Below are 20,226 nucleotides of genomic sequence, written 5' to 3' on the forward strand. Positions count from 1 at the left end.
CGTTCCCTTCCACCTCCGCACCGCACCCTCACTGACCAACTTCAGGGACTCAAGACATGGCTCTTCAACTGAAACCTGAAGCTAGCGCCTGGATTCCCTCTCGGGTGACAAGTACCGCTCTACAACTACACCTTGATTGATTGATCCAGTTTCTCACACAAAAAACCATAACGGTCCCTTTGATGAATCATTTGCTTAAATGTGCATCTGGAAAGCTGAAGTGCTCTCAGATTTCTAAGTGCACTTCTGGAAAAGTCATGTGACTTTTTTGTGCATTCCCATTTTCCCATATGTTACAGAACAGTTCAGCACTGGGGAAAGACACTGCAAATTAGGAATTGACATTTTCCACAGGAAATAATTTTTCATCATGAAGAAACCACAACCATTTCACCACCACCAGGTTTGGGAGAGTTTCCTGGAAAGGGATTTACTCCAGCCCTTGACTTGTGTAAATCTCTGGCCATTTACACAGTGGCAAAGAATTGGAGAGGAGTTTGCGATTGCTCAAAGACATACTTGTCTGTGTTACTAAATTTCCTATAGAGATCACATCTTGATCCTCTGAATCTCGATCACTTTTACTTGATTTATTTCAGCATAACATAAAGCAACCAAATATAAAAATGTTTGTTTTTAAAACTTTCCTACACGATCTGGGTATCAGAGACTAGTATACATATTTGTTCCAGTGTTCTTGTTCGAAGGCTATGATTATTTCCAAATTTCTAAGCATATTGGTGAAGTACAATGTCTAGAAACATCCGGAAGTCATTTGTAACTTTCACATCATCTTGTTTTTAGGGCTTGCGCTTGCGTTGCAGTGCACAGCACTGTTCGCGCAGCAAGAGCCCTTTTGTAGGGGGTTTAAAACTGTACCTAGAAATTGCACATGCTCGTGCGTGTGCTTTTTCTTTTTTGTTACGGGATTGGCTTGTGCGTGCGTGTATTTCAGAAACAGAGCACGCAATAGGCCAAAGGCGGGCGCGTTGCTCCGCCCATGGCCTATTGGTGTCTGTTCCCGCACAGGGTAACATGTGGTTTGCATTATCGTGCACAGACGCGTGCACGATAATGCAAAACACATGGCTCGCTATGGCGCGCGCGCGCACCACTCGTTATATAAAGAGAAAGATTTGCTTAAAATACTACACGCACGCATGCCCGCCCGCCACATAAACCCGGCGTTTCCGAGAAGGGAAATCGAGGCAGGCAGCCTGTGTGACCGCTGCCAAAATAAATTAACCCTTTGTCCCCTTTCACGTGCAGCGCCTTTTCGCGTTCCGTTTCGCGGAGAATTAAGTTCATTACGTTAAAGGGCTAATCAGGGGTGCCCAACAAATCTTAATTAGCGGTCTGCCCCCACCCCCACCCCCGCCCCCCTTCAAGGCCCATCATAGATCTAGTCAAATAAAGGTTGTTCATACAAAAGTCCCGGGCCCTGGTTTCTATAAAGGATTTTTTTTCTGAAAGAGACAGAACGCCAGAGTCCCCCCACCCTATTAAACATAGGGTGCGGTGCAGAGCAAGGTCAAGTTAGAGGGGAGCGTGCGTGTGTCTGGGTGAGTGCGTGAACGTGCCACCGTTTCACCCTGAATTCTTTCAGTCGAGGCGGTACTGCTGGAGGTTTCCTTTAATGTTCTGAGCACCGTCAAATGTCCCCAAAAATGGCCATTTAATTTAATATCGAGGTGTGGGGGTGTACCACTGCGGCTATTGTCTGTGCAATAAAAGAAAACGCCCTGTACCTGAGAAAATGAAAAGATGTTCGGAGGATAAAAACACCTGCATTTAAATTGCATTCCCAGCCAAACAATCAGTAGAATACACAATTGAGTGAAAGCTAGAGCATTCATGGCTGAATGGGAGGTCACCTGCTGGAAATCCTGCCGGGGTCAGCTTAGCCTTCCGTCCTTCTCAGGTGTTTCAACTGAGTACCATTAAACTGAGTCATAGCAACATCTGTTATTTATAGCACTTTGAAATGGCATAAGTGTTACATAAGGCTCTACATAAAAAGAAAGTTACTATTTATTCACTGGTTGTGGGGTGGGCTGGAGGGGGCTCGAGATAGGAGGAGTAAAACCTGTATCCAGCTTCCAAATTCATAGCTCAATGTGAGCTCTGACAGAGGCAAGGGAAAGATCTGCCGGACAAGACTCACATAGGCGCCAATTGTTAGCATAGAGTTGTGATTGACATGCCACAAGAAAATAAAATACCGCAGAGCAGCCAAGGCATAACTACACACCAAACATTAAATACTAGGGCATTATACTTGGAAAGGGAAACCAACATGAATGATAAACATTTTCCTCGTGGCCTTGAAGAGATTGACATCTATTGGGACCCTCACCGGTGAAGTAGCTCATATTTCAAACAGACAGATCATTCTTCGTGTTTATTTTGTGCCACATGGTATTTACTTTTCTTTTCTTCACTTCTCTTGTCTCGACACACAACAGTACCGTATTCTGTTCCCTTTCCCATATGCACGTGCTCTGTCTGTGGTTGATATACAGCAAAATCATGCCCTATCTCTACAATTGTTTAAACTATTCACTGTAAATGTTTATATGCTATGACAAAAGGTCTAATGAACAATATTAAACAACGACAATTGACCTGCATAGGTTCATGTACTATATACCAACTAACTCAAAACAACACCAATAAACAACACAAATATACTAATCCAATAACTCTAACTCAACCTAATGCAAGACCTGTTGCATTGCAAATGCTTGTTCTATCTGTGTCTGGCAACATCTACCTCTTTGCATGGCTAAAAGAGTAATTATAACGGTTTATAGGGATGTATAGATATGTTAGATCACAAGTCATTGTATGTGCTCTTAAATTTCAAGCTTCAACTAATCATTTATGTTTTTGAATAATTAAATATCATCGACTATTCGAAGTGCTACTTGGAAATCTGAGAATGTGTTTACTTCATTTGTCGTAAAAAAATCCATAAAATAGGATAAGAAAAAACTGAACTCAAAGTAAGCAAAGTTGAGATGGTAAAGTCAAAATAAATGTGTAAGCGGTAAGAACTATTAAAGCTGTGAAAAGACTTGCAACTTAAAAAACTAGATATGATCATGACGCAGCTAAAGGGCTGATGGCATCCATCTACAGCAGAGGTTGCCATCCATCTAAGCATCCCCCCCAGAGGAATGAAATAAGGGCATTACATTTCTAGGGTGTCAAATCAATCATCCTCAAAGTTTCCACTAAAAGCTCGCCAGCAGCCAAACTCTTGGCTTCTTCCTAGATTCTACCCTGATCCAGTTACTCTGCAATAAGGCAGTGCACCTGCCAAATACACTTACTAAGGGTACTACTGACCACCTTTTTTTGCACAAATGTAAAATATGATGCAGACCTTTTGTGTTTTTTCCACAAAGTGACAATAGGATTGTTCTGTTCCAGGGTCTCCACTACAAAACACTTTCCCTACTCCGGTGAATGCTGGTCTCCTGTAACTGCAATGGCTCCACAATCATTTAAAAATATGACTGATCAATTGAGGGGTTTTATAAAGTGCATTATTGGCCAAAAAGGGTGTCCTGGTACAATGGGGGTGAAGAGAGAGAAGGAACCTGAGAGACCCGGAAAAAAAGTGGTGGCCCTACGGAAAGAAGTGAGATTTCAATTTTAAGTGCCAACATTCATTTTAAATTCTGGGCTCCTAACTATGGGTTCAAAGTTATATGTGTGATAAAGCATTGTTGTTCATTCATAAGAGAAAAATCTCTACCTCAACCTTTTCAATTTATAATTAATGGCAAGTGATACTTGAATTTTAAAAAAACCTAAATGTACAGGTAGTCTCTCTTCCAGGCCTACACATAAATGGTTCTCAATTTGACATTTTCCTTCACCAATAATTCGTTATACCTTCGAGGTTGGGTCCTATTCACTAAATTGCTTCTGACACTTTTAAACGTAAGGGGACTCCACAGTTCAGTTCAGTTCAGTTTTAATCTTTATTCGTCTATCAAAAGACAGTCATAAAAGTACAGTCATATTATTAAAAGGTATTTTTTAAACGGGTGCAATCCAATTGATAAAATCCCTCCATTTCTAGTATTAAAACCATAGCAACTCATATTAGTACATCACCGACAAAGCAGGACTCGACAGATGAACTACTGCTAATGATTTGGGATGACCTGCTGCCCACCAAATGCCAATTTAAGTTTTACGCCAGGTGCAGGGTGGAGACTACCAAGGAGCAATTAATTGTGTATTTTGTCAGACATTCTACTCTCTCAGAGCTTTACTAGATCCATTCATATTTCAAAAGCAGGTTAAACATTTTCCACACTATTAAGACAATGTAGTCAGAGTCCCTTCTAAAACCACGTGTATGCATAAATCATTCTTGTGACACCTTCAGTTTCACTGTTTGGCAATACCAAACAGACACCCCAAAGTTGCAACCTATTTTGCAGATGCTAACCATGGAACTGGATTTACTGACAAAGTTTGCAATTGTATCAAAACCACCTTCCCCTATTTGGGGTCTAAATACTCATATCTAACAGCAACTAGCAAAACAAACATTTATCTGCAACTATTTTGGGTTCGGACCAGCATACACTGCAATTTTTGGATTCTTAGACTTGTTAGCATACTTTATTGGCCAATAAACAATCAGCCATATCTAACATAAAGTGCAAAGCAAACACTTGTTGAGAAATTTCAAACATATAAATTGTGAGCCCCATGTGTATCTGCAGTGTGGTTAATAATATTCGAGCTGAGGGAATATGATGCATTTTTCAGGCAATCCTGGAGTCTATGGTACAATGTCCTGAACATGCTCCATAACAGAGGTTCCCATATTGTTGAGTTCATTTGGTGCTTTCTGCTTGCATGTATAAGTATATGCGCAAATCTGAACACAGAGCAACAACGTGCTGAACGGGACCCTGGGTTACATATGGATCAGGATTCTTTACAATGAAGCAGGATGTTTGTTGGTGGGAAGTCCTATTGTGTGGAGATGTAGTTGTAGTACATTAAAAACAACGGGAGAGGAAGGGAACACAACACGACTACTCCCCTCAAGGGAAAATCTCAGAAAACAACAGAGTACGTGTGGTTTGGGCACAACCTCTTAGGGTCATAGGAGCACGAGTCTGCTGACTCAAAACAACACTTTATGTTATTTAAGGAAAACTAAGCCATAGAAGGTTTAGTAGAAACATTTCTACTAAACCTTCTATGGCTTAGTTTTCCTTAAATAACATAAAGTGTTGTTTTGAGTCAGCAGACTCGTGCTCCTATGACCCTAAGAGGTTGTGCCCAAACCACACATACTCTGTTGTTTTCTGAGATGTAGTTGTAGTGTCATGTGAGTTCGGAATATGTGACATGATCGCGGAACGTTATATCGCAGTTTTTACAACGCAAGTCATTACAACGACTTGCACTGGAGGGCGCTGGACTTAGGAATAGTATGATTTACTATTCCAACACCAGTCTACGTACAGTAGGGAAGGTGTTGGACTAGTAAATCATACTATTCCTAAGGTTAGAGCGCCATCCAGAGCAAGTCGTTGTAACGACTTGCATTGTATTACCTGCGATGTAAAGGCATTGCGATGCAATGCCCGCGTGGTAATGAATGTTTCCCGTGAGTTAGCAATGACAGAACCCTTTTGACTCCTGGTGGACTCCGAAGAACGGTGATGTAACCGTTACAGCATAATGAAGCAAATGCAGGTTTAGAATGTTGAGTTCACAGTTATACACAGAAGAATAAAGACGTGTTTTACTAAGCTCCATGTGTGGCGTAGTCATTAGCGGATACCCAGGCTGGGGAGGACACTACAGTAGTGTTCTCTAAAGAGATGAGTCTTAAGAAGGACCAGAGATGCCTTTTATTCCAATGGGCATTTCATTGGTTAGCTGGAGCCCCTGAGGGCCGGTCGTGGAAATCCTGAGCCACTCCTAGTGCCTCTGCTACTTCCGCAGCTTCCTGGGGTTCATTGTAGCAGGCATGGAGAAGCTTCAAGAGAGAGCCAAATAAAGGGGAGGGAGTTGGAAGGTACAACGAAAATAATCAGGGAAGGAGAAAAGAGAGAAGGACAGAGAGATAATGGATGAATGGAAAGAGAGATTGAGCAAGAAGAGGAATGGAATGGGGGTGATTTTTACCAAGGCTGCTTTCACTTCCCCAGTTTAACCACAGCCTTCAGCTCCTTTCTCGATAGCAAACGAGTTAGGGCAGTTTTGATATTGACAGGGTTGTAGTTCCTGGAGATATAGATGAAACGACTGCCTGCTAGCAGGATGGTGAGATGAACCATTTAAAAACAATAATCTATTAATTGCTTAAATCAATGTGAAATAAAATCACTCAAACTGCAAGTCATTATTCAAAGTTGTTTGAGTCAGTCTGAGGGACCTTTGACCCCGCTTGCTAATTTCGGGAGAGGTTGAATGTAGCAGCGCGCTATCTATGTCACTTCAACAAATAGCACAGGGGATAGGCTGTGAGCGGAACTAACTTTGCCTGCCACCCCTGCCCCAAGCAAACACACACCCAAAGAAATGCAACACGGTCTCTGACACTCTGAAACAGCGCCATTAGAATAATGCAAGACAAGCACACTTTAAAGAAGAAAAGATATTTCAGCACAATCTTATTTAATGTGCCTGTACCACCTCTTGTGCCCATAATGAAGCTGTTTACTGCACACTGCTTAATTACTGCTGTGGAGGAATTCCATTTTGAAGTACATACAAATTATGCCCTTTGGTAAAATTATGATCCTGACTCGTGGTCAACAAAAAGCACAGAAGTGATGCCTTTGTAGCTGTAAGTGCACATTATATAGGGTAGTTTTTAAAGTCTGAATGAATGGTTATGAGGCTATCCTATGATTAGCAAGCCAAACAGAAAGCAGATGCCAAATAGAAGTAGAAGAATCATATTAGACATTGTGTCTGCAGTGGCGGCTCCTCCGCTAAGGCAGAGGAGTGTTGCCCCACTGCTTTAAAGCAGTGCAATGGAAGAAAAAAATGATAATAACGGAAGCGATTATAATTTTATTTTTAGTATTCCAGTTGCCGCCAGGTTCGGGAGGGGCCGGGCCAGGATCCCTGCGTCACAGGGAGAAGGAGTGGCTGAAGCTGCACCTAAAGTGAGAATGAATGTTTGGCCGGTCGCCTGGGGCCGGCCAAACACTCATATGCACTTTGCGTGTTCTCCATACAGGCTGTATTACAGCCTTGGCGGAGAGCATGCACAGGCCCCCTCTCAACGTGCCGAACCACGTTGCTCAGACCAATCACTACGCTGCTATCATCAGCGTCTTGATTTGCTAGGGGAGTCTGGAAGCCTGGGTGCTTCCTGTTCCTGGTTCCTGCGAAGAGAGGCAAGTTTTCTTTTTTATTTATTTCTGAACCCCCCTCGTTGCCTCACCACCATCCCCTACCAGCCGCCACTGCATGCATGGGTATCCATGTGGCTCGTATCAGTTAGTTTTAAGTATAGTATATGTTTTAAGTATAGGATATATGCATGTCCATAGAGTAAATTAAGCCATTTGTTGCCACTATTGAGTATGGGGTTAAGCCATGGCTGAATGCCTCGACTGAGTCCTGATGCTTCTCCACTCCCTCAACAATGGTAATAGATGCACATCTGTATTATATGTTTTATGCCATGGATTTTTTCATGTACATTTGTTTAAAAAATGTATTTAACGAAAACCAGGATGCAGGGCGTTACATTTGTGTAGTAGGTACAACCATAACATAGGGGCTTTACATCTATCAAGAGAGTTGTTTTCCAGTATATAGTCATTGTAAAATGCAGTCTGCTAGACATTTAAGAGGGTTTTTCTCATGTTAATTTCACTATGCGGTAGCAATAACAAGGACTCTGACATTTGCATTGTAGTAAATCATTTGTGAATTTGCAGCTGTTAGACTAGAATCATTAATTTTCAATGCCATTTTAAGTTCTTCGAGATTCATGTTTTTTTTTAACAGTTACATATATAGCCCAATCACACCCAACATGGGTAACAGTGACGCTATGTAAAATCCTTACATAAATAAATAAATAAATAAATATGCACTACTTTCTGTGGGTTTTCGTTGCCACCTGCAGTAAAGGTTAACAAGCCTCGGTTTATACCGTCTCTGAAATTCTTTGGAGCTACGAATGGGATCTAGTGGCTCTGACATGGCCACGTATTGTTGGAGGGTCAGGGGGTTGCTCTCTTGATGCACGAATCAGCACACAGTGTGTGCCCTTGACCAGAATTTTGGTTTTAAGGATGGAAACACCCATCCTGATCCTGAGAAATATAGTAGGTCCAGGATCTGAGGTCCCATCGTTTCCCCACAAGTCCCCAAATCAAATCCCAAACCACAACATTGTTGTGTAAATAGCAACTATTACTAACTTTACTACCCATTCGTGCTATGAAGGTTGCATTTGCTTATGCAATCTCATGCAATGCCATAAAAGGTGCAGAATTAGTCATTCCATCTTCAACCATGAGCTGACTCCCAAAAATTCTAAGTTCAGCCGCAAGATTACTTCTGCATATTAACATTCACATCTACATCTTCCTCACACAGGTTCTTCTTCCCTGGTTGCCGGTCACAAGAAGATCCTTATTCAAACTACTATGTATCACTCACAATTTTGAATTCCAGCAGATGAAACTCACCATCCGCACCCAACCTAGGAATATATGTTCAAAACCAGCACCTCGACTAATCATTCCACCTTTCAAAAATAAAACAGTTGGCGAGCTAGTTTTTCAATACAGGTAGCCAAATTATGAAATTTTCTCCTAGCAATAATAAGGGCCACTGACAACCATGTGGAATTGTTTAAATTAAAGTATCCCTTGTGTCATTATACAAAAAACAATCTTATCCACACATATTGTATCCTATACATACTCTACTTAATTGTTAAAAGAAAATCTTATTCTCACAGCCAACACTTAGATCATATTAATTTTATTGCACTTTCTTGTATATAGAAACAAGTCACGTCAAATATGTGATGCAGTCCTCTTCTTAAAATTTTTTTCATAAAAACAATACATCAACAATATATAAAAACAACATTATAATATAACACAATTTTAACAAAGAGAGAAAAAACCTATATCATAAGACACTACAATTTGTCATCAATTGGACAGATCACACGGAACAATATATGCACTAAGCCTGGATGAGCTCTATTATTTCATCTACAGGACAAAGTGTTTCCACAGGTTCTGCCGCACAAAAACAAAGGGCGTTGACGCGTTTCGATGGTTATGTCTTATTATTCCATCTTTTTCAAGACTAGCATTTCGGGTCTCTCTGTTAGTCACACTTGATAGATTATTACAGCTAACCTGTATTACAATTGTAGTTGTTAGTTTTCAGTTCTTTATTTCAGTTGGCCTTAATATGCGCTTAATTCCTACTTGGAGCAACCTTTCAACATGATCCTGGATCATAAATCGTTATTACAGGAATCTCTTGTTTATACGTCTGTTAAGATGTCCTTTCAAATGCGTGTTAATTATTCACTCTGGTATACCTTCATAATTGAGTTATGGTGATAATTTTCTTCCCTTATGAGGACTTTCCACCTTCTTACAGGGGGCCAACCGATACTTTACTCCTTATTCTCTTGTATTCACCGACTTAAAATTGGATGAAAACAGGTGGAATCCTGCATACGTCTTCTCGCGTCCGTGTGGTGTAAATTGGCATTTGAAAGGACATCTTAACAGACGTATAAACAAGAGATTCCTGTAATAACGATTTATGATCCAGGATCATGTTGAAAGGTTGCTCCAAGTAGGAATTAAGCGCATATTAAGGCCAACTGAAATAAAGAACTTAAAACTAACAACTACAATTGTAATACAGGTTAGCTGTAATAATCTATCAAGTGTGACTAACAGAGAGACCCGAAATGCTAGTCTTGAAAAAGATGAAATAATAAGACATAACCATTGAAAGGCGTCAACGCCCTTTGTTTTTGTGTGGCAGAACCTGTGGAAACACTTTGTCCTGTAGATGAAATAATAGAGCTCATCCAGGCTTAGTGCATATATTGTTCCGTGTGATCTGTCCAATTGATGACAAATTGTAGTGTCTTATCATATAGGTTTTTTCTCTCTTTGTTAAAATTGTGTTATATTATAATGTTGTTTTTATATATTGTTGATGTATTGTTTTTATGAAAAAAAATTTAAGAAGAGGACTGCATCACATATTTGACGTGACTTGTTTCTATATACAAGAAAGTGCAATAAAATGAATATGATCTAAGTGTTATCTGTGAGAATAAGATTTTCTTTTAACAATTAAGTAGAGTATGTATAGGATACAATATGTGTGGATAAGATTGTTTTTTGTATAATGACACAAGGGATACTTTAATTTAAACTATTAAATAGTACTCCAGTCCCTTTATTTCTGCTAAAGGGGTCTCTCTCTATTTTGATACAACCATGTGGAATTTACAAAGAAACTCAAAGACTAGCCGTTCTCAGCCTAACTGAAAGTGACACCCTAATGTGCTCTCTTCTAAAAAAAAAAAAGGGACATGCCAGAAGAATAACGCCTGCTCTTTCTACAAACAGAAGCTCTTGACAACTTATTTAAGATCTTATTAGAGGCTTCATTTCAAAATTCAACTAAACTGCAGATAGATCTTCCTCCCCTTAGTAACTGTAAAACTAAATGCATAAAGTGCTAACTTGACAGGACTTCTACCACTACATTGCATAAACCCTGCACAAAACAAAACAACTTTGATTCATGTCCAACAAATACCTACGATCCTTCGTGTGTCCCACCCTTTTTATATGACTCCTTCAAATAACAAATTCTTACTCGACTCCTACACAATCTGCTAGTACTCTTGTAATTTTCTATACCTTTCAGTGTGAACTACCTACATCCCAACCCATGTCCCAGAACCAAGAACCAATGACCCTTTCTTCTTTACAAACTGATAATCAGTTGCCTGCTCTCTATCAATGATATAATTGTTTTCAACCCTATCCCAACCAGTGGTGGCTCGCACAAGTAACGCAGTGAGGTGGTGAGGCGGCGTGGGTCTGACTGGGGGGCAGTGGAGTTCGACTTATGACGGGAAAGTGTAAAGTAAAGAAATAACTTAATAAAACAACTTACCTTGTGCTCGCAGCAGCGCCGAGTCGGCGATGTGACGAGCGCATGGTAAGTGTTTTTATTTATTTACTCTCCACTTTCCTGTCGTATGTCAAACTCCACTACCCCCCACCCGGCCCGCCTCACTGCCCCACAGCGTGACCTGTGCGAATCGCCACTGTCTCCACCACAAACATACTTGGGTAATGCATGGAGGGTTTCCATTGAGAGCACAAGGCTAAGGGTCTAATTTATATGTTGGAGGACGGAGTAAATTCCGTCGCCATGGCAAAGTATTTTACTCCCGCCATGGAGAGGGTACGCTGCCCGCCATATTTAGAGATATCCGCTGCGAATGTCTCTTACATTTTTGGGAACCGCCGTCACTGCAGTTCCTGGAAATGCATTGTAAGTTTGACTGACAGCTCCGCTGGTTTAAAGAGGTATTGAAATATTAAAGCAAAGTTCACACAGGAACAAATTCCTAACATCTATGCTAATAAAATAACAGGAGGTTTGTTCAAACGAATGCAGCAGACCAATGAAAAATGCATCCGAGCAGAGCACATACGGTGTGCGACTTCATTTTATGGGTTGTGCATGTCCCTTGATTAATTATGTACTGTGTAAACTATTGTTGAATCTACTGACACAAAATTGTGACAGACACCATTAATCACAGTTGAAAGGTAGAAAGCAAGTCCCTGTTATGTATGTATGTACTCACTGGCTGTTAAAGCTTTCCGTCCTTTGGTTTCCTTAACATCTGAAAAACAATTAATCAACAAAGAACTTAACTCACATGCCTGTCTTAGAAATTGCCCTCAAATTGTCTTTGCCTCATCACATTTTCGGGAAATTGGTGAAAATATATGAAATATTTACGAGTAATCCAATCCAGAAAACCTGTTTGAAAAATGCCAAGAAATTATACGCACATTTGGAACGTGACAGTGACGGATGAGCTGTGCATATGATACCTTCAGTACATGTTTATCTTGACAATTGTTAATTATTTTATTTTAAGTAAGCTCGATTTTTCCTGACAGCGATCGTTTGTATTGTGCAGTAGCCTCGCCCTGCAGGAAGCGCCCATCAACCTGACGTCTTTTGTCCCCTGTGACGCGCGCATGCACTTCTAATACGGTAAAATAAGTTAAGAGGATACTACAAACATTCACATTTATTTCCAAGCGAGGTGATAACACGTCGTTTGCTGCTCTCACTCAGCGCCTATTTATAGCAAACTACAGCTGCTGGCGAATTCCTTTGACTGCCGGGCTCCTGGGGTCTCAGCATAAAGCATGGGAAAAGGCGATTACTTTATCACAGGCACTAAACCTGAGAAAACACACTGTGCCTACTAGAAGTGTGGGAAAGGGAGACCTAAAGTTGGGGCAAAAAACGTTTTATACAACCACTGCTTAATTTGTGAGAAAAAAAAAACATGTGAGGGGTATAAAGTTTAGAATGAACCCTCAAGCCCTGCCACATTGGCCTGCTGAATAATAAGGCTGACTAGTCTTGATTCTACCTCATATGGCGTTCTTCACCACCCTGGAACTCCCTGCCTCTACATCTCAGGCAATCACCGTCGCCGCCTCAATTCAGGAAGGACCTGAAGACCTGGCTCTTCCGCAGCCCCCTCCCCCCCACTCAGAGCCTTGAGACGCTTAGGGGTGAGTAGTCGCGCTTTACAAGAACCCTGATTGATTGACCCTACCCATCCTGTGTCTTGATCTCACTCTTGCAGCTTCGTTTTCATCCCTGCTTTCTCAATTTTTCACTGTTTTCCTCTCTTCCTCTTCCTCCATCTTTCTACCATTTTCCCTATTGCTCTGGGCCTAATCCTGGCGATGAAGAAATAAAAACCCCCGGCTCCAACAATGACTGCCAGTACCCACCACCTGCCACCACCGGCACAGATTAAGCCCTATGTGTAAAGACAAACATCACCCCTTTTCTGACGCTAGGCCTTGCTTGGAGAAGCTGCATACCTCTCTAAATTAAAATACCTCATTACCACCAGGTCCCTCCGTCCTCGTCCCATTCCTCACAAGTGGAGATTACTATCTCCGCAACAGAAAAAAAAAGAACAGGAGCATGCTGGGATACCTAACCCACTCCCTCCCGCCGGGAGTACATAAGCGGTACCAGTCCAGCATGCAGCCTGTTCTTTTTTTCTGTCTTCCGACAGAATGGGACGTGTTGCTGACTTACCTGTGGGTTTCTTCGATGGATGTCTCGTAGGGCTGCTGGGCTGTCCTCGACGTCCTCTTCCGCGTCTCCTGGCCTGCCGGGCTTGCTGGGAGTCGCGTTGATTGGCGCCCGGCCCTTTACGGCTGGGGCGCCGGATCTCCGGATTTCTTCCGGGTTACAGCGCGCGTCTTCCTACGGCTTGGCCAGGCTGGAAGACACGCTGTTGTGGCTGTTATGGGAGTCCAGGGGCTGCGCCGGGCGGTGCTCCTGGTCTCCCTTGGTGTGCTGCTCGCCTTCTTTCCTCCCTGTTGCCCCTACTGTTCCTGATGTTGGTGCAGGGGCGGAACTTGATGGGGGTCGGTGTCTGGCCGGTGGCTGCAGCACTCTTCCTCGCCCGGCGCTGGTGTCTTGGAGGGCGCCTGGGCTGGATCTTGGGGGCAGGGCGCTTTTGGTGTGCCCTTCCTGCCCCTGTGGTGAGTACCGCATAGCGGCTCCGCTTTTCTTCGCTACATGTTCCTCTGGCTCTGTGGTCTGTGCTTTGCCTGCTGGGTCTGGCTGTGCGCGATGTGCTGCTTCGGCGGTCTTAGCTGGGGGACCTGCTTGGCTGATTCGGTGGTATTCTCACCTTGCTTGCTGCTGGCACTTTCTACTCTGGGACCTGGCATCCTCTGGTCTCTCCATCTGCTGATTGATTCCTGTTGGGATTTGTCCGTGATGGCTTGTGGCGCTCCCTGTTCCTGCTTGCTGGGTTGGAGGCGTTGCGTGACTTTCTGCGCTGTGTCTTTGCCTTGCTTCACGGTGCTGCGGGGATGGGGGGGCCTTGCTCCTCCAGTTGTGGGTTCCCTGTCCTACTTGTTTTCCGCTTGCTCGGCGCTTGTTGCTGGATGGCGTCTGGGCGGGGGGTTGGGGGACGGTCTCTGTTTGGTGGTGTTGGCCTGTCCCCCTGGTGGGTGCCGCATTTCTTCTTCCCTGTGCTGCGCTCTTCTGCTGTACTGGCCTGCGGCCTTGGCTCCATGTTTTCCTCTGCTGGAGGTGTGCCGGGGCTGGCACGTGCTGTGGCCGTCCACCCGTTCCCAGGTGCACGCTTCTGCTCTCCTGGGCTTTTACATTTTTGGGTGGGGTTCGGCCTGGTTCGTTCCTCTGGCCTGTGGGCTTCCGGCCTTCCTGACCTGCGTGCTTCTGTTCCCCCTGGTTGGTGCCTGGTTGGATGTCTGCCTTGGTTGCCTGCTGCCCGGCTTCTTCTGCCTACTGCCTGTCTGCCCTGGTGGTTCCTGCCTGTTCTTGTGTACTCGGGCCTGGTGCGTGCCTGTCTGGGTGCCTGCCTGCGGCTCCTGGTGCTGGGCGCTTCTTGCGTCCTTCCGGGGGTGTTGGTATGGTCCGTGCTCGGGGTGCCTTGTTTCTTTCTGCCCCCCTGTGCCTGGCCGGTGCTCTGGGCTTCGCTGTGTGGGGTTTCCTGGCCTGTGGCCTTTCCTCCCTGCTGGCGCCTGGTCATGTCTTGGTGTTGCGGCTGGGTGCGCCGGTGCCCTTGCGTTCGCTCCTCTCCTGCCCTCCGGCGTGCCCTCCTGCCTGGGTTGGTGGGCTCCTTCTCCGGCGGGATCCCTATGGGTGAGGTTCGTGCTGGTTGTGGGTCGGGGTGGTGGGCCTGCGGCCCCCCGGGTGTTCCCCCCGTCTGCGGCCCCTCTGCTCTTGCCCTTGGCCCCTGCTTGTGTTTGGCTGGGTGGCTTCTTGCGTCCTGCGTCGGGGTCCTTGGTGCTTCCGGCCTCCCTGTTTCTTGGGTTCCGGGTGGGGGGCTGTTGTGCCCTCCCTCTGACCCGGTAGGTCTTGGTCTTGGTTGGCTGTTGGCTCCGGGGCTGTCCTGGTCGGGCCCCTGGTGGGCTTTCTGGCTGGTGTTGCTGCTTGCCTCTTGCCTGGTGCTGTGTTGTATTGCGCTGGGTTGGCTGGTGGGGTTGGGTTTCCTGTTGTGGTTTCCTTTTCCCCTCATGCCTCTTCTTTGTGGCTTGGGGTCGTTTGCCTGTAGCTGCCGCTCCTTTTGCCTCCTGTGGTGGCTGGGTGTGGTGGGTCTTCCTTGGCTTCTGCCTGGGTGGCTCCTTGGTTTCTTGGGTGCGCTGCTTCTGTGCCCCTCCCTGTTTGTGGGTTCGGGATGCCCTGTGCCCTTCTTTCCTGCTTGTGGGTGCCGCTCCCGGTGTCCTCCTCGCCGTGCCTTCTCTGGGGCTTGGCCGGTGGTTTTGTTGGTGGGGCTGCCAGTTGTGGTCTGGTGTCGGCCTCCCCTGGTGTGTGGGCCGCGTTGCTGCGTCCCCGCTCCCCTTTTTCGGCCTTGTGCTGGTGGTTGGCTTTGCCTGGGCCCTGGGGCTGTGGGTTTCCCCCTGTGGGCCTGTCCTTGGGCTTGTGCATTTCCCGCTCCCGTGCAGACTGCTTCAGCCTGTGGTGTCTCTGGCCGTTGCTCTTGCTGGCTCTGCGTGGTTTGTTCTTCCCTTTTTGGGTATGTTCCCGCTCCCCCCGGGGGTCGTGCGCCTTTGGTTTCTCCGGGCTCCTCTCCTTTGGTTTGGGGGTGCCTGGGGTGTTCCGGGGTGCTGCTGGGGCCTCCGCTCTGCCTCTGTGGCGTTTGCTCCCTTACGGTCCTTGTTTTTGGCCTTCCTTTGCAGGGTCCCTTCCTGGGTCCCTGCCTGGATTCTTCCCTGGCTGCTCGTTCTCTGGTGCTTTTGGGCCTCTCTTTGGCCTCTTTCTGGCCGGTGGTTCTGGCCCTATTGGTCCGGGTGCCAGGTTGGTCCTGTGTACTTTCCTGTGCTGCTCCTTTGCGCCTGGCTGGTGAGCTGTGACCTTTGTGTTGGTTGCCGGTTATGGCTTGCCGGTCTCCCTCTCTGTTCCCCGGCTGCTTCTCCTCTCTGGGTTTCTTGGCTTGCTTTGGTGCCGGTCCCTGGGCCCCTTCTTGGTTGGGGTTTTTGGGGTTGGGTCGGTTGGCCCTTTGCCTCTCCTTTCGGGTTCTGATGCTCCGTTTTGGGGTCCGCCGGGCTGGCTGGCTTGTGCGTTGTCCGGTTGGCTTCTTGAGTCTTCTGGGCTGCGTGTGTTGTTGGGCTGTTGGCCTCCTTGTTCACTTCCTGTTTTGCCCTTCTTGGGGTTCGCAGTGGGTGGTTCCTTGGTGTCCTCCTGACCTGTGGGTCGGCTCTTGGTTGGTGGGGGATCCTCCTTCCCGGCTCTCGGGTTGTTTCCCCGGTTCTGTGTTCGGCCCTTGGTTGTTCTCTCCTGGCTGTTCGCTGGCCGTGTGTGGAGTCTGCTTTGGGTGGCGCTTGTTGCTCTCCCTGGCCTTGCTTGGGGGGGTTCCTGGGTTCGTGTCCCTGTGTCTCCTGCTTGTGGTTGCCTCGGTCCTGGCCTCTGGCTGGTTCCTGTGCCCGGGTTTTCTTCTCCCGGTGTGGCGGCCTTGGCTGCGGCCATCCGGTGTCTCTGCTGAGGTTGACGGCTTGTCTTTCCTGCAATTTGGCCTGGGCCTTCTGTGGGTTTCTGTGCCTCCGGTTCCTTTGCCGCGGTTGTCGGCTGTTGGTCGGTGGGAGGGGGAGGGGGGTCCTTGTCTGGCTGACTTGGCCCCTTTCTTCCTGGTTGTTGCTCTGGGTCGGTGCCTGTTTTCTTGTCTGGTTCCTTCCTCTTCAGTCTTTGCGGCTCTGCGGGTGGCTCCCCCTGGTGTGTTGGGGTTGGTCCTGTGGTTGGTCGCGTTCGGTGTTTCTCTGAGTTTGGCGTGCCTCTTCGTTCTCCTCTTCCTTCCCCTCGACTCTTGGTGTGGTTTTTGTAAGTTGGTCCGGCAGTGGGTCGCCTTCTTCCCTCTTCTGGGGGTTTCGCTCTCTGTCTTGACCTGCTGTATTCCTTTCTGGGCCGTTGGCCTGTCTCCCTGTGCAGCCTGCTCTCGTGCGCTCTTGAGAGTTGGGCCGGAATGTGCTGTTTTGTCCCTGTTGGGGCGGCTGCTTTGTGGGGCCTGGGGTTGTGGGCTTCTCCCTTGGTGGTTTTTTGCCCTTCCTGGATGGGTTGCTCCTTTGGGGCGCTTCGGCTTCTCCGGGGCTCCCTTTCCCTGGTGGTTCGGGGGGTGGTTTCTGTTTCTGCCCCTCTGGGGGTTCCCTTGGGTCTTGCTTCTGGGTGCGGGGCCTCCTTCGGGCTTGCTTGGGGGTTCTTGTGTTCATTTGCGGTCCTTTCTTTCTCGTCCCCTGCTTGTTTTGGGGTCTCGGCTCTGTCGGCTTGATTGGGGGCGTGGCTGGTTGTGTGCTCCTGCCTGCGTTATTTTGTGGGCTCCCATCTGCTTCTGTTGGGTGCCGTTTTTCTCGGTCTGGTGACCCTGGCTTTGGTGGGGTTCCGGAAGGCCGGGTACTCTGCTTTGGTATTCTCCACTTGTGAGGAATGGGACGAGGATGGAGGGACCTGGGGGTAATGTCCTATTACTTACCGGTAATCTTCATTACTCCTGGTCCCGTAGTCCTCGTGTCATTCCTTACTTCCCTCCCTCCCTCCCTGGCGGCCAGCCTTCCGGTTGTTGGCTTGGTATTTTCAGGCTGCATGCTGGGCTGGTACCGCTTATGTACTCCCGGCGGGAGGGAGTGGGTTAGGTATCCCAGCATGCTCCTGTTCTTTTTTTTTCTGTCGCGGAGATAGTAATCTCCACTTGTGAGGAATGGGACGAGGACTACGGGACCAGGAGTAATGAAGATTACCGGTAAGTATTAGGACATTATTCTACAATGTACAAAAGGCAAGCATTTATCAATAGCGAGCGGATCAGTGGGAGATGGGTTGTAAATTGATGGTGGAAGAGTAAACAGTATGAAGCAGAACATGGAAATATTAGAAGCAGAAGACTGAAGCATGGTGGATGAATGAGAGGCTTGCTTCAAAATTAACTGGTCCGGGGTCTCCAAAAGTGGACTAATGGTGATAAAGCAGGAGGTCATTTCACCATGGTAGGGTGAAGCAGAATGCCAACATCTTCTGTCAGTCAGAATAACTTTATTTCGCCAACACAATGTAGGCATAAAAAGTATACTACTGTTAAAAAAAAGCGTTTCACAGCATTTCACAGCATTACAATAAGGTTAAGATGTATGAAAGATATAAAAAATTATTGCATTAAAATATAAATTCATAGTTATTTACACAGTACAATAAAATCAATTCATTGTTCAGGATATAATTTTAGCAGACTGTACGCCTCTTTTTTAAAGCAGATAACAAGAAGGACGCCAAAGAAAAACAGGTGAAAGGGTCAGGTAATAATTGCAGGTAATAAAGGGCTACACGACACTGTTTGAAGTTCATTTTACGCATAATGGGAATAATAAATCGTTTCCTTTCATCACAATAAAATTTACAGAAGAACAAAAAGTGTATATAATTCTGTGCAGATCGCTGCCAACATCTTCAAATTCGAATGGGAATGAAATCCTAGCTTCTCGAACTTTTTGTGTTACCGAATAACGGTGTGGCTGGCATGTACACCATGACAGTGTACCTGTACAACTTGTAGCACATTACGCTTTATATAATGTGAACACTGTGAGTTTGATGGTTTCTAAGCTCTCTAGGCCCCTTCTGCTCTCATCTGGTCTTTGCTAAAGTGTTCCATGGCAGTTCACCTTACCACACACGTTATCCAGTTTATCTCATGACCACTTAGCCTGCACTGGAGGGTGAAAAGCAGCTGGGTTACAATTCTGGCAAGAACAGTGAAGTTGAAACAATCTGATGCTTCCCTGCTTGGAAAGGATTACTAAAGATCATCCTAGTTCACCAAAAACAAATATCAACAAGCCAAAGAAATGCTGTCCACACCTTAGCTCAGCGTGACTAAGGGCCTGATTACGATCTTGGCGACCAGGGTTACTCCATTACAAACGTGACGGATATCCCATCCGCCAAATTACAATCCCATTATATCCTATGGAACTTGTAAGTTGGTGGACAAGCTATCTGCCACTTTTGTGACGGAGTATACCATCCGCCTAGATCGCAATCAGGCCCTATGGCTATACATAAATAGGGCTAGAATTGAGCATTCAAGCATATATGATTTTCAGTATAAAACATTAAAAATGCGTCTGGTATAGCAAAAAAAGTTTTCACTTGACAAGCTGATTGTGGAAGCCTGTTTGTTTTCTCAGTGAACCTTTTTGTTTGAATTGAGTGGTACTTGTTTGTTGAAATAAATTCATAGGATATTTGTAAAAAAGGCAGCCAATTCAAAAGGATACACCTGGGGGGATTAATTATCATTCCTTTGTTTGGGAACCCACCTGGCACAATGCAGCCCAAACTGAAGCAAAGCATTGCGTCTACTTACTTACCATTAAATAGACCCGCAAAGCAAAACTGTGCAATACCACGCACACGCCTACACAACTCTTAATAAAGCTAGGCTGAGTCTAGCACCTGATTGGGTGCTAAAAACTCCATGTCAGAATTACTTTCGATGCTGGGGTTAACAACCAGCTGCTTGCCTGTAGATGGAGTTAAAACAGAGAGCAAGATCAGAATGTTCAAATGATGTATGCGCTCAATGTTCAATACTTTGACACGCGTCTTACTCAGAGCTACACATCCCATCTAGGGTCTGAAAAAATTCACAGATCAACGCAACTTCACTGGCTCACACCCCAGGACAGTATCATCTTAAAGAGAGGCTGCAGCACCTAAAATGCCATAAGAAAAAACACCCCAACAAGCTGGCCCAGGAAACTGACCAGTTAACGGAAGCCGGCACCAGACCAGCACACTGTAGATTGGAGACCATATGTCAATTCCTTCTACACACTCAGGATCTGGAACAGCATTCCCATTGGTATCAGAAGGGCTCCCACTCTCCTCCAGTCCAGGAAGAAGCCGCAGACATACTTC

At 45.8% G+C, this 20,226-nt stretch overlaps 1 protein-coding gene across 2 annotated transcripts in view; it reads right to left on the bottom strand.

The window, feature by feature from the left end:
* Positions 1–20,226, bottom strand: part of LYPD6B (LY6/PLAUR domain containing 6B) — a 267,730-nt gene that overhangs the window by 116,157 nt on the left and 131,347 nt on the right. The gene's annotated exons all lie outside the window — the stretch shown is intronic.

The sequence above is a fragment of the Triturus cristatus genome, chromosome 3_1 (genome assembly GCF_964204655.1).
Source record: "Triturus cristatus chromosome 3_1, aTriCri1.1, whole genome shotgun sequence".
NCBI lineage: Eukaryota > Metazoa > Chordata > Amphibia > Caudata > Salamandridae > Triturus > Triturus cristatus.